The sequence below is a fragment of the Gorilla gorilla genome, chromosome 8, assembly GCF_029281585.2.
Source record: "Gorilla gorilla gorilla isolate KB3781 chromosome 8, NHGRI_mGorGor1-v2.1_pri, whole genome shotgun sequence".
NCBI classification, from domain to species: Eukaryota; Metazoa; Chordata; class Mammalia; order Primates; family Hominidae; genus Gorilla; species Gorilla gorilla.
Window position 1 is genome coordinate 88,176,742 of NC_073232.2, and position 12,041 is coordinate 88,188,782.

The following is a 12,041-nucleotide window of genomic DNA, read 5'->3' on the forward strand; positions in this document are numbered from 1 at the left end:
TGTAAGAAAAGCTACTCGACTTGCATGAATTCTCATAGGAATGACCATGAATATTATGCCAATTTCATCCTAAGTATTGAAGTTAAGGTTCTAAATGACATTTAATAGTATGATTTATTTTCTGTCTTAAACTTTATAGGGCACAAAGCAAGATCCTATCCTTTCATATTGCTTTTTTATTTTTAAAGAGTCTGACTGATGATAAAAATCTAAGCTTAAAAACTGTCAAATGATTTATGATATTTCATTTATTTTTCAAAGGATTGGGGTGTCACCAGTAAGCCTATTAGAATTGTAGGTTTAAAGTTCCTTGATTTTAAAAAAGACCAGCTGCATAAACAAGTTTTGAGCTTTGTAATTCAATTCTATGTGATTTTTTTTAATACTTCAAAGTACCAAAGTAGGCATTTTTTCTTAGGTCATAAATAGTTGTTTATGTTATTATGATTTCAAACTTTCAAGTACATTTTAAGATCTACTTTTTAAAAATATTGATTTTTTTTATTGTGTTCATTACAACCTCAAGACATTTCTTTCTGTCTACCTAAATCTCCCTTTCTTCATGGGCTGACAGCAACAAAGGTAGAACATGAAGAAACTGGAAGAAGCCTCCTTTTAAAAAAATTGGAATTCTGTAGTCGAGTATATATAATCCAGTGTCTTTGAGAAATGTTGTGAAACCACTTTAAAGCTGTTTTTTAATGACTCTTTTAAGTTTGGGATAATTGTAAATTTGCATGCAGTTACAAGAGATAATATATGTTCCATGCACCGCTTACACAATCCCCCCAGTGGTAACGTCCAGGATATTAACACTGATGCATTCTAGATCTTATTCAGATTTTCCTAGTTTTTCTCGAACTCATTTGTGTGTGTATTTATTTAGTTCTATCTAATTTTTATCACGTGTAGCTTCTTGTATCTACTACAGTCAAGATGAACATTTCCATCACAAAGATTCCATCATGTTGGCCTTTTATAATCACACTCATCTACCTTCCCACTTCCCATCCCTGTCCCTAACCCCTGGCAACCACTAATCTACCCCCTGTTTCCATAATTTTTCCATTTTAAAAATGTTATTTAAATGGATCCTTAGATTTAACTTTTTTGATTTAACTTTTTTAATTTAACTTTTTCATTCTCTTGAGACTGTCTCGAGATTAATATTATTTCCTTGAGATTCATCCAACTTGTGTTTATTAATAACTTGTTCATTTTGATTACTAAGTGGTATTCCATTAAAATCAATTTTGATTTTTAGTTTATACGCACACATAAAATGTGAAGCAATAATGCAAAATATCAGTTTAAAAGGTGTTTAGGACATTGTTGAAATTAACCTATTAAAATTACATATTTTTTGTCATTTTAGTCATTTGGATTGGATTTGTCTATGGCTTAATATGCTAAGACTGGATGAATCATCACCTGTATACCGAACATATAGTTCCAGTGGGAACATTCTATTCCCTAACTCATTTTAATAAAAACTGTGAGGTTGGAGATACAAGAGAAGTTCCTTGTTCTTATTCCAGCAGATTTGCTATTTAGTTTTTTCTTTCCTTTTACAGCCTGTGATTACCCACGTAATTCTCTTCATATAACCTATTGTTACCTAAAGTAATTCTTCTTCCCCTTGTGCCTGTGTTTGCTTTTTCAACTAAATGATTAAGTGTCTTAATTTCTAGGCTGACTAAGATACTTCTTTCCTCCTTCCTCCCTAAATTCACTTACTCTTTCTCTAACCTGAAAGAAAGGGGTAAGATGATGAGTACCAAGAATAAAAGTATTTGGCTTCATCTGGGAGGCCAGAGAAGGCTTCCCTAAGGAGGATACATTTAAGCAAAAATCTGATGGATGAATAAGAGTCAACTAGGAGAAGAGGAGGAAGAAATAGCATTTTAAACAGAGAAAAGAAAGGGCATGGGCAAAGACCCTGTGGTGGGAAGGAGCAAAGCAAGAAGGAAGAATTGGAATCAAGCCAAGTGGAGAATGGGCTGAGAGAACCAAGGGAATGTATGGTATGAAATTGGACTGGAGAGGGAGGCAGAGTTCAGACCTTATAGAGCGTTTTAGGTCATATTTAATAAAGATCAGTGCTTATTCTAAGACCAAGGAGAAACAAATAAAAGGTTTTAAGCATGAAGTTGACTTGTCCAGATTTGCGATCTGTAAAGATCCTTTTGGCTGCAGCGTGGATGGTGCTTTGGGGTAAAGGGTGGAAGTGTCTCGACTGGTTACAGGCCATTTTAGTGGGGTACACTGGAGAGGATGGACCTTGGGGTAAAGTTATAGTGGTGCAGTTATAGAAAAAATAACAGATTTAATCCTTAAATCCCAACAGATATGTTGTATTAGAAATGGGAGAGGAAAGAGAACTGTATTAAAAATAACTACTAGATTTCTGATTACAGCATTTAGACAGCGAGGGAATTCCAGCAGCAGATCACATTTTGGGAACATCATGCATTTCAAAGGCGGAACATTTCAGATGGCTTTGAGACACACAAGAGGAAAGGTCAAATTGTAATAATGATAATAGCCAATATTTTTGAGCATTTACAGTTATTACAGCATTTTTTAAGCTGAGGACATGGAAACACAGAAATGTTAAGAGACTTGTCCAATGTCAGACAGTAAGTGGAAGAAACAGGATTTAAATCTACGTAGTTCACCTCCAGAGCCCATGCACCTTATCATTCTGTATGCTGCCTGTGTAGACAGATATGGACCTACAGATATGTAGGTGTGGAGCTCATAGAAGGGGTCTGGACTAGAGATTAAAAGTACAGAACAAAAAAGTTCATTTTTATTTACATCTCTGTGAAATGGATGAGATATCCTAGGGAGAGAATATAAAGTGAGACATGATGTTTACCTTGAGGCTCTTCAGCATTCAGTGGCCAAGGATGGCAAGATAGGTAGAAGGAAAGACGAGGGACTTCTGGTTGATATAAAAGAAGAGAAAGGGGATGTTAAGGAGATAATGAACAATGGTGGTTTTACTGCTAACATGTCCAGTAAGATGAACACTGAATGGCATCTGTGGACAACTTTGACAGAAGGGTCTTGGAGGAGTGGCGTAGTGGGGCTCAAGCACATATGAGGAGTGAATAGGAGATGAGGACATGAAGTCAGAACATTTAGGCAACTCTGTAGAGAAGTTTATTTGAAGCAGGAAGTGTCTAGATAGGCCTGTGAGCTATCGCTGGAGGGAGATGTGGGGCCAAATGGTTTTGTTTTGCTGTTATTTTAAAGGAAGAGACTAGGGTTTGTTTAAAAACCAGTGCAAAAAGATCTGCGTAAGAAGAAGAGGTTGAATATATAAACAAGAGAAGGAATAATATTTTCATGTTGTTGGGAAAACGGGAGAGAATGAGATTAGGCATAGGCAGAGGGTCTGGCATTTGGAAGGAGGAGGGGCACCACTTTGGTATGTCAAGTCCAGAGTAGGAAGGACTGGAGCCACTTTGGTAGGTTGTATGTGATACCGGGAAGGAGAGTGACTTTCCATCAGATAACTTCTGTTTCCTTTGGAAAATGAAGGTGAAATGATCTAGAGAGAGCATGAAGAGGAGAATAGTACTGAAGGTTTGAGGAGTTAAGGAGAGCAGGTTTAGTGTCAGGCATCAAAGAGGCTGGCTCTTGTGTTTCCAAAAATAATCTGGGCAGTGAGTTTCCTAGTTGACCACAAACATCCTTTTCTGAGCAGTTGCAGAGTTTGAGGAGATGAGAATTTGTAGGACACAGAGACTTAGGCTGTTCTAAATGTGGTTTTTGTATTGTATGTGTCCATTTCTCCTGAGAAGTGAGGTCAGTATTAAAGCTGAGAAGGAGACGGGAGGCATGAGATGTTCTGTGGAAATTTTTAAACACATTTTTTTAAAGCAAACATCTGTAGTGATTTAAATTATTTTATTGAAAGCGTCTTCTGACACATCACATGTTATCTTACATTTTACTTATTTTAGAGAACAGTTTATTCACCAGCAAGGCTCTTCAACTGGCTTTTTAAAGACAGGGCCCCTATCTCACTAAGCAAGCTGCTGAGTGTGTGTCCCACAGGTATTCACTAAATAAATGGTGAGAAAAGCGCTAGATATTGCAACTCTGCTGGTACTGTGGCTACATTTTATTTGGCCAAGGGATTTTTTTGCTTTATATTTTTTTGTAAACCTTACTAAATAGATGTTCTCATTTGAAATTATAATGATCTCCATTTTTTTAATGTGCCAAGAGAGTGATTTTCCCTTACCCAATTAAAAGTTTGATTCATTTAATGTAACTGAGAAGTGTGAATCATAAATGAAACATTATATGTATTTATTTTTCATATGTTTTAAGTTATGAAAATGTATTTGCTTGAACTACCATATTCTAAGATTTTGATACATTTTGTAGTGACTCTTCTGGATGTTTTCTATTCCAGAAAATATGAAATTTTATTTTCGATTTTTCATAAAAAGATATATTGAATATGATAGCTTTAATTTTAACTCTATTAATTTAGATTGGCCTAGGAACCACAGAATGCTTACACAAAAATTCTAAAGAACATACTAAGAAATAGTTTATTTTTACCATAGGTAAAAAGATGATGAGTTTCTCTAAATATAGGTGGCTTTTTTTTTTTTTGGCCAATATACAAATAAAGATTCGTCTAAAGCAGTGGTTCTTTAAAGGGGTGCTACATCAATACTAACATATAAAGTTGCTTTCTGCCCCTTTGCAAGATTGTGTCTCCGTTCTTCATGCTACCATGCCCCTGCTGAGACTCTCTTCATACTGACTAGATTGTTTTCTACTTCAGTCAGGTTTTGAAGTGTTTGCATTTTTTTTCTACTGTATCTTTGCCTCCTTGTCCATCTATGGCTATAGGAAGCTCATCCTGGGAGTGGAGGAACAGATGTTCTGTCATTGCCACATTCTTCCGGACACAGACTGGAGGACTATAGGAATGTAAGCATTTGCTGAAACATAGTACTCTTTTCTGTTTCTAAGCACCTATTCATTATTGCTGTCATCGACCCTTATGTTCTCCATCTTTCCCAGGGTTCCTTGCGTCCTTCAATCTATGATCACTTTAAGTATGGTCTTTCCTCTTCCCTTCACCTATAGTCTCAGGTGAATCTTCTTCCCCCTTTACCAAGTACACAAGGTAATTGGACTCTAACACCCTAGGAAAACCTGAAGTCTTTGTGCAGCCAGCCTGTCCTGGACAAAGGCAGAGAGCTTCAGGAGCTTGCTTTTCAAGAAGTGCCCAGTTGAACCTAGGTAGCTTCAGTCCTCAAGAACAAATGTGAAAGAAGATCTAGCTAGACAAACTGTGAAAAGAATATATTTACCTGCCATGACCTTTACGTTGGTTATGAGGATAGCTCAGAAGTCTCTTTGCATCACTCTATGTACCCTACTTGTGTGGATATTTTGTGATATGGTCTTCAAAACTGGAACAAGGCATGGCATACCAGCTTGAAAGAATATTTTTAGATTCAGGCTCCATGGTGGTTACCATATGACTGCTTAAGGCACAGCTGCTTCTAAAACACCTTTGCCATACTTAACTTTTTCTGATTTAATTAGATCATATAGTTAGTGTCATTAATTTGGGATGGAAGCACCCTTCTGTCATGACTACTGTCCCTCACAAGTTTGAAAATGATTCACCATGCGGTATTAAAAAGTAAAATGCTTTTATTACTTTCATCAAGAGGCCATATGATACAAAGGTTCAGGATAAAGATGAAAAAGTGAGTAGGAAAAGAAAATTAAAGTGAAAAAGTTATTTCCTGAGATTTATTATTTCTGGCACTATTTTTGGATTTTGGCTTCTATATTTCAGAAGGTAAAATCTCAGTCGAGAAACAGAAGTTCTGTGTTTTATTCAGTTAGAAAGTTTTGATGTATTTGGAAAGTCGTGTAATTTTCCTATTGTCCAAGTAAAAATGGCCATGATTCCATAGTAGAAGCTTATGGAGAATATGTGTGAAGGTGCTGAATGATGATTACATAATAATCAGAAACAAAAGTTAAGCATTTCTTTGGTTTTGTAACTTCATATAATTCAAGAGATAGTATTTAAGTCATATTCATGTATATATTTAAAAAAATCTTAGTACTTTACTAAAGTGGTAAACTTTCATATTACACAGTTTGATAAGGCAAATATCTTTATGACTTTTGTGTAAGATCCTAAATAGTTATTTTTTCAAAAAATATAAATGTGGCCTTAATGATATGCTAATAATACTGTTTTGTAGTTTTCTCTTAAAAGTTTGTAAATCCAGTTTTCTTTTTTTAGGTATGTTGAAGAAAGTATGCACATCTTATCTTCTGAACATTTTGATGGAATTAACCACAAACTTCATGCAAGAACAGTAAAAGGTATTTTGTTAAATAATTTTTGCATATTGATGTAGTGCTCTTAATTTCTAGATTTGCCTCACAAAGGCCTACCTTAAATCAACTGCAAATGGATACTACTTCACAGAGTAGATTTTGTAAGAGAAGTTTCTTAATCATAAAATATATTTCTTCTGTACCAAGTCATATGATATTTCTTTCAGAAAGTGCTTGTACAGACTAAATTTCAGTATTAGTAGTTTGAAATAACATCATTTATTTTCACTGTGCACTTGTATATATTTTTATATGCAGCATACATTGTAGTCATGTATTTAAAACATGCCCATGAGATAGATATGAAACTAATCAGGAAAGACAGGACAGCTTCATTCATTTCCTACCTTGCTCTCCTTGGAGTTCTTCAGAATAGATGTGTTTAAGAGCAAATCCAAAGCGAGCACCTTACTGTGCATACCTCCTACCATTAGGATGATATTAAATGGCATGGTGAGCCCTTAAAAAGGTAAGCACCCTCTTGAAAACACCAGAATAGCTTGAGCTCCATTCCCAGATCCAACATTATAAGCCACATAGACCTAACAGACATCTGTAGAATACTCCACTTAAAGAACAGAACACACATTCAAGTGCATATGGAACACTCTTCAGGATAGATTATTAGGACATAAAATTAGCCTCAATACATGTAAAAAGGATTGAAATGATACTAAAGTATGTTCTCTGACCACTATAGAATACAATTAGGAATAAGTAACAAAAGGAAATTTGGGAAATGCACAAATATGTAGAAATTAAATGATATACTCCTAATTTGGGAAATGCACAGATATGTGGAAATTAAATAATATACTTCTAAATAATCAGAGTCAAAGAGGAAATCACAAGGGAAATTAGAAAATATCTTGAGATAAATTAACCTAAAGCACTACATACCAAAATTTATGGGCTGCAACTTTAAAAAGCAGTGTTTAGAGAGAAATTTATAGCTATAAATCCTTGTTGTTTTCAAAAAAAGAAAGATCTCAAATTGATAACCCAACTTTTCACCTTAAGAACCTAGAAAAAGAAGAGCAAACTAAACCTAAACAAGCAGAAGGAAGAAAATAATAAAGATGAAAGTGCAAATGAATGAAATAAAGAATAAAAACAATAGAGAAAATCAATAAAAGCAAAAGTTGCTTCTTTGAAAGATCAGCAAAATTAATGAACCTTTGGCTAGACTAACCAGGATAAAAGAATAATCAACAAAGAAAGAGGGGATATCACTACTGACTCTACAGAAATTTAAAAAAGGTAATTATATGTCAAAATATTTGGTGACTTAGATGAAATGGATAAATTCCTAAAAAACAAAAACTACCAAAACGGAGTCAAGAAGACAGAGAAAATATGAACCTATAACAAGTTAAGTGATTGAATTATAATTTTAAAAATTTCCCCCTTCACACACACAAAACCCAGGCCCATATGTCCTCACTGTGAATTCTACCAAAAATTTAGAAAAGAATTAATACCAATCCTTTACAAACCTCTCCAAAAAATACAAGAGGAGAGAATACTTCCTGACTGATTCTGTGAGGCCAGTGTATTACCATGATAAAAATGGACAAGACAACAACAACACAAGAAAACTATAGACCAGTATCTTTGGTCTATAGTTCTGATGTAAAAATTCTTGGCCAGGTGTGGTGGCTCACAGCTGTAATCCCAGCACTTTGGGAGGCTAAGGCAGGTGGGTCACCTGAGTTCAGGAGTTTGAGGCCAGCCTAGCCACCATGGTGAAACCGCGTCTCTACTAAAACTACAAAAATTAGCTGGGCGTGGTGGCGAATGCCTGTGATCCCAGCTACTCTGGAGGCTGAGGCAGGTGAATAGCTTGAACCCAGGAGACGGAGGTTGCAGTGAGCCAGGATTACACCATTGCACTCCAGCCTGGGCGACAAGAGCAAGACTGTGTCTTAAACTAACAAAGAAAAATTCTCAACAAAATACTGGAAAATTAAATCTAGTGACATATGAAAAGCATAGAAACCAAGACCAAATGGGATATATGTAAGGAATGCAAGATTGGTTTGACATATGAAAAATCAGTGTTGACACCACATTAATAGAATAGAGAACAGAAGTCACATGATAATAGACACAGAAAAAGCACTTGACAAAATCTAAGTCCCTTTTATCATGCAAACACTGAACAAACTAGGAATAGAAGGGAACTTCCTCACCCTGATAAAGAGAATCTACAAAAACTACACAGCTAACATCATACTTAATGGTGAAAAACTGAAAGTGTGCCCTCTAAGATCAGGAACAAGACAAGAATGAGTTATCTTACTGTTTCTATTTAACTTTGTACTGGAGGTTCTAAGCAGGACAGTTAGGTAAGAAAAAGAAAAGCATCCAGATTGGAAAGCCAGAAGAAAAACGTTCTCTATTTGTAGATGACATCTTGTATGTAAAAAAATCTTAAGGAATCCACTAAAAAATTCTTAGAACTAATTAATGAATTCAGCAAGGTTGAAAGATACAAGATCAATATAAAGATCAATTGTATTTATATACACTACCAAGGAACAATCTGGAAATTAAGAAATAAAACTGAGAAATTAAGAAAACAATGACGTTGGCAGTAGCATTAAACAGAATAAATACGCAGGAATAAATATTTACAGATAAGCAAAAGAAATGCAAGACTTGCACACCAAAAACTACAAAATATTGTTGTGAAAAATTAAATACCTAAATAAGTGGAAAGACATCTGTGTCTTTGAATTAGAAAACTCACGTTGTTAAGATAGTAATACACCCCAAATTGTTCTAGTTTCAATGCAGTCTCTATGAAAATTTCAGCTGCCCCTTTTGTAGAAATTGACAAGCTGACCCTAAAATTAATATGGAAATACAAGGAATCCATAATAGCCAAAATAGTATTGAAAAAGAAAAGCAAAGTTTGAAAACTCCCCATTCTCAATTTCAAGACTTACTACAAAGCTATAATAAATAACAGTGTGGTAGTGGCATAAGGATAGACATACAGATCAATGGAATAGAATTAAGGGTCTAAAAATAAACTGTTACATCTATGGTACACTGATAACAAGGGTACCAAGAATTATCCAATAGTCTTTTCAGCCAGTAGTCTTGGGACAAGTGGATATCCTCACACAATATATAAAAATTAATTCAAAATGGATCAAAGACCTAAATGTAAGAGATAAAAACAATATGAAATTCTTAGAGGAAAACATAGACTGAAATCTTTATAACCTTGTGATAGGCAGTGGTTTCTTAGATTGATACCAAAAGTATAAACAACAAAAGAAAACTATGTAAGATGGACTACACTAAAATTAAAAACTTTTGTACCTCAAAGGATACCATCAAGAAAGTGAAAAGACAGCCCACAAAATGGGAGAAAATATTTGCAAATCTTATATCTGATAAAGAACCTGCATCCAACATATATAAAGAACTCTTACAACTCAACAATAAAAATAACCCAATTAAAACTGGTCAAAGAAATTGAATAGACATTTTTCCAAAGAAGACCTGCAAATTGCCAATGAGCACATGAAACGATGCGCAACGTCGTTAGTCATTAGGGAATAGCCACAATGAAATACTGCTTCATGCCTCGTGGGATGGCTATAATTTAAATATGGACAAAAACAAGTATTAGTGAGGATTTGTTGACATTGGAAACCCTATACATTACTGGTGGGGATGTAAATGGAAAATTTGTTTGGAAAACAGTCTGGAAAATCCTCAAAAGGTTAAACATAGAGTTACTCTAAGACACAGCCAGTATTTATATTGTAAACCTCTTCCCTTCCTATGTGTAACACTGTAAAGGGGTAAATGTTACAGTATGTGAAGTATATCACAAATAGCTCCTCCTAGATGGTCTGTTACTGTGCCAAATTCTTAGGGTACCATATGAACACAAAGGGGTGTGAACCCTACCCTCTAGAGCTTCTTGTCTGTTAGGAGTATGAGGCATTACAATTGTGGTAAGTACCATCAGGGAAAGATACAGGGGCCACTAAGATTATTAACAGGGATATCTGAACCTAGGTCAGGGACAGTTCTCTTAAGGAGGTGATTTTCCTTTGCGATCCAAAGGATGAATCCAAGTTATCAAGGCAAAAAGGGCATAAAATAAGAGGGATTACAGGAAATGGGGGGCCAACATGTGTAAAGACTCTGTTGAGAGAGTCACGGGGTGTTCAGGAAATGGAAGGAAGGTCAGTGTGAATGAGACAAAGAAAGTGAGGGGGTGAGGAGTGCAGGGTGCGTCCGAGAAGAAGGTCCAGACCAGAGTGTGGACAACCTCATCAATGTGTTATGGCTTTGAAAGGTTTTCAGTCTGGGGTGACACATTCTAATTTGTCTTTTGAAAACATCACTCTGGCTGTGTCAGTTAGAAAAGGGGCAGGAGTGGAAGTGGGAGGGACCAGTGAAGAGTACTCACGGTCTAGGCAGGGACTGATAGAGCAACTTGCACCAGACAGTTGGCAGTGGAGACGAGGAAAAGGGGACATATCTGAGGGCTTTTTGCAAGATAAAATTGATACTATTTGGTGGAAGCCAAGATAGGAGAGGTAAGGGAGAGAGGTGTAAGGCATGACTCCCAGACATTGGACTTTGGAAAGTGAATGAGTTGGAGGGCTGTTTCTAAGCCAGAGATTTTCCTTCATGATAAACTTTGTTATGAACAACTTCAAGTAACATGAATGGATTTCGTTCTGTTGATAAGTATCTCTTTCTTACCAAGGCAGTCACATATAATACAGAATTATGTGATTTGCTGATAGCAAATATTTGGGGAGAGTACAAATTTTGGAAAATTAGACAATGTTTTTTATTTGCCAGATGAATTTTGCTCTGAGAGTCTCTGTTGTTCTAGTCTGTCTCCTGTGTCTTTTTTTTTTTTTTTTTAACTGTGGCATGAATTGTTTTCAATTTGTTGTGCTGTTACTGAAGTTCTGAGGGCTGCAGTTAAAACATTCCAATTTCTCCTTTCCATCTTTATTGATTCTCAAGATTTTGCACAGAAAACTCTTTGGGGGCTAGAACAGCAGTAATTGCATCACACTGTTTTCAAGACTTCAAGTTTCAAAAGCAAATCATTAAAAAAAAAATACAGTTCCTGATTTGAGTTAGATACAGGGACAAAAAAGTAGCACATACTTGAAGGTTACATGGTCTACAAATGGTGGCTATATTTTCCTTGGGAGAGTAGTTCTGTTGGTATATATTTTTTAAATACTCAAAAGGCTCAACCTCAAGCAGTAATAAACACAAGCAAAAGTCCTGTGTCTTCTTGTAATGTGTTTGGCCTTGCTGATCCTCCCCCAGTGCTGTAGAGATCATCTGTCATGTGAGTGTCCTCATTTTTAGGTAAGTAATGAAAGTAGACTCTGAAATAATTTTCTGGCAAGTAACTACCTTCCAATGAGAAATATCTGGACTGAATGTAGTTTTAGAAATTTCTTATTTCCTTGGCCAGCCAAAGTCTTAAAATGCCAAGTTCTTTGGGGATGCTTTTATTCTCCAGTTATGTAGAAGTGATGGTGTTTTCTTATAACTTCTAAAAGCTGAGAGGTGACAGTGTGCTGGCAGCCCTCGCTCGCTCTCGGTGCCTCCTCGGCCTTGGCATCCATTCTGGCCGT

The 12,041-nt window shown here is 35.8% G+C and overlaps 1 protein-coding gene across 39 annotated transcripts in view; it reads left to right on the top strand.

Annotated features, from left to right (window-relative positions):
- Positions 1 to 12,041, top strand: part of ZNF438 (zinc finger protein 438) — a 194,103-nt gene that overhangs the window by 110,616 nt on the left and 71,446 nt on the right. For 29 of the 39 annotated variants that reach the window (XR_010135240.1, XR_010135241.1, XR_010135239.1 and 26 more), the window contains one exon: positions 6,305 to 6,387. The gene's annotated coding sequence lies outside the window, so the exon portion shown is untranslated. Of the gene's footprint in view, positions 1 to 4,881; positions 4,963 to 6,304; positions 6,388 to 12,041 lie in introns of all 39 variants that reach the window. The other 10 variants (XR_008668741.2, XM_055351968.2, XM_063710233.1 and 7 more) reach the window with 1 other exon arrangement.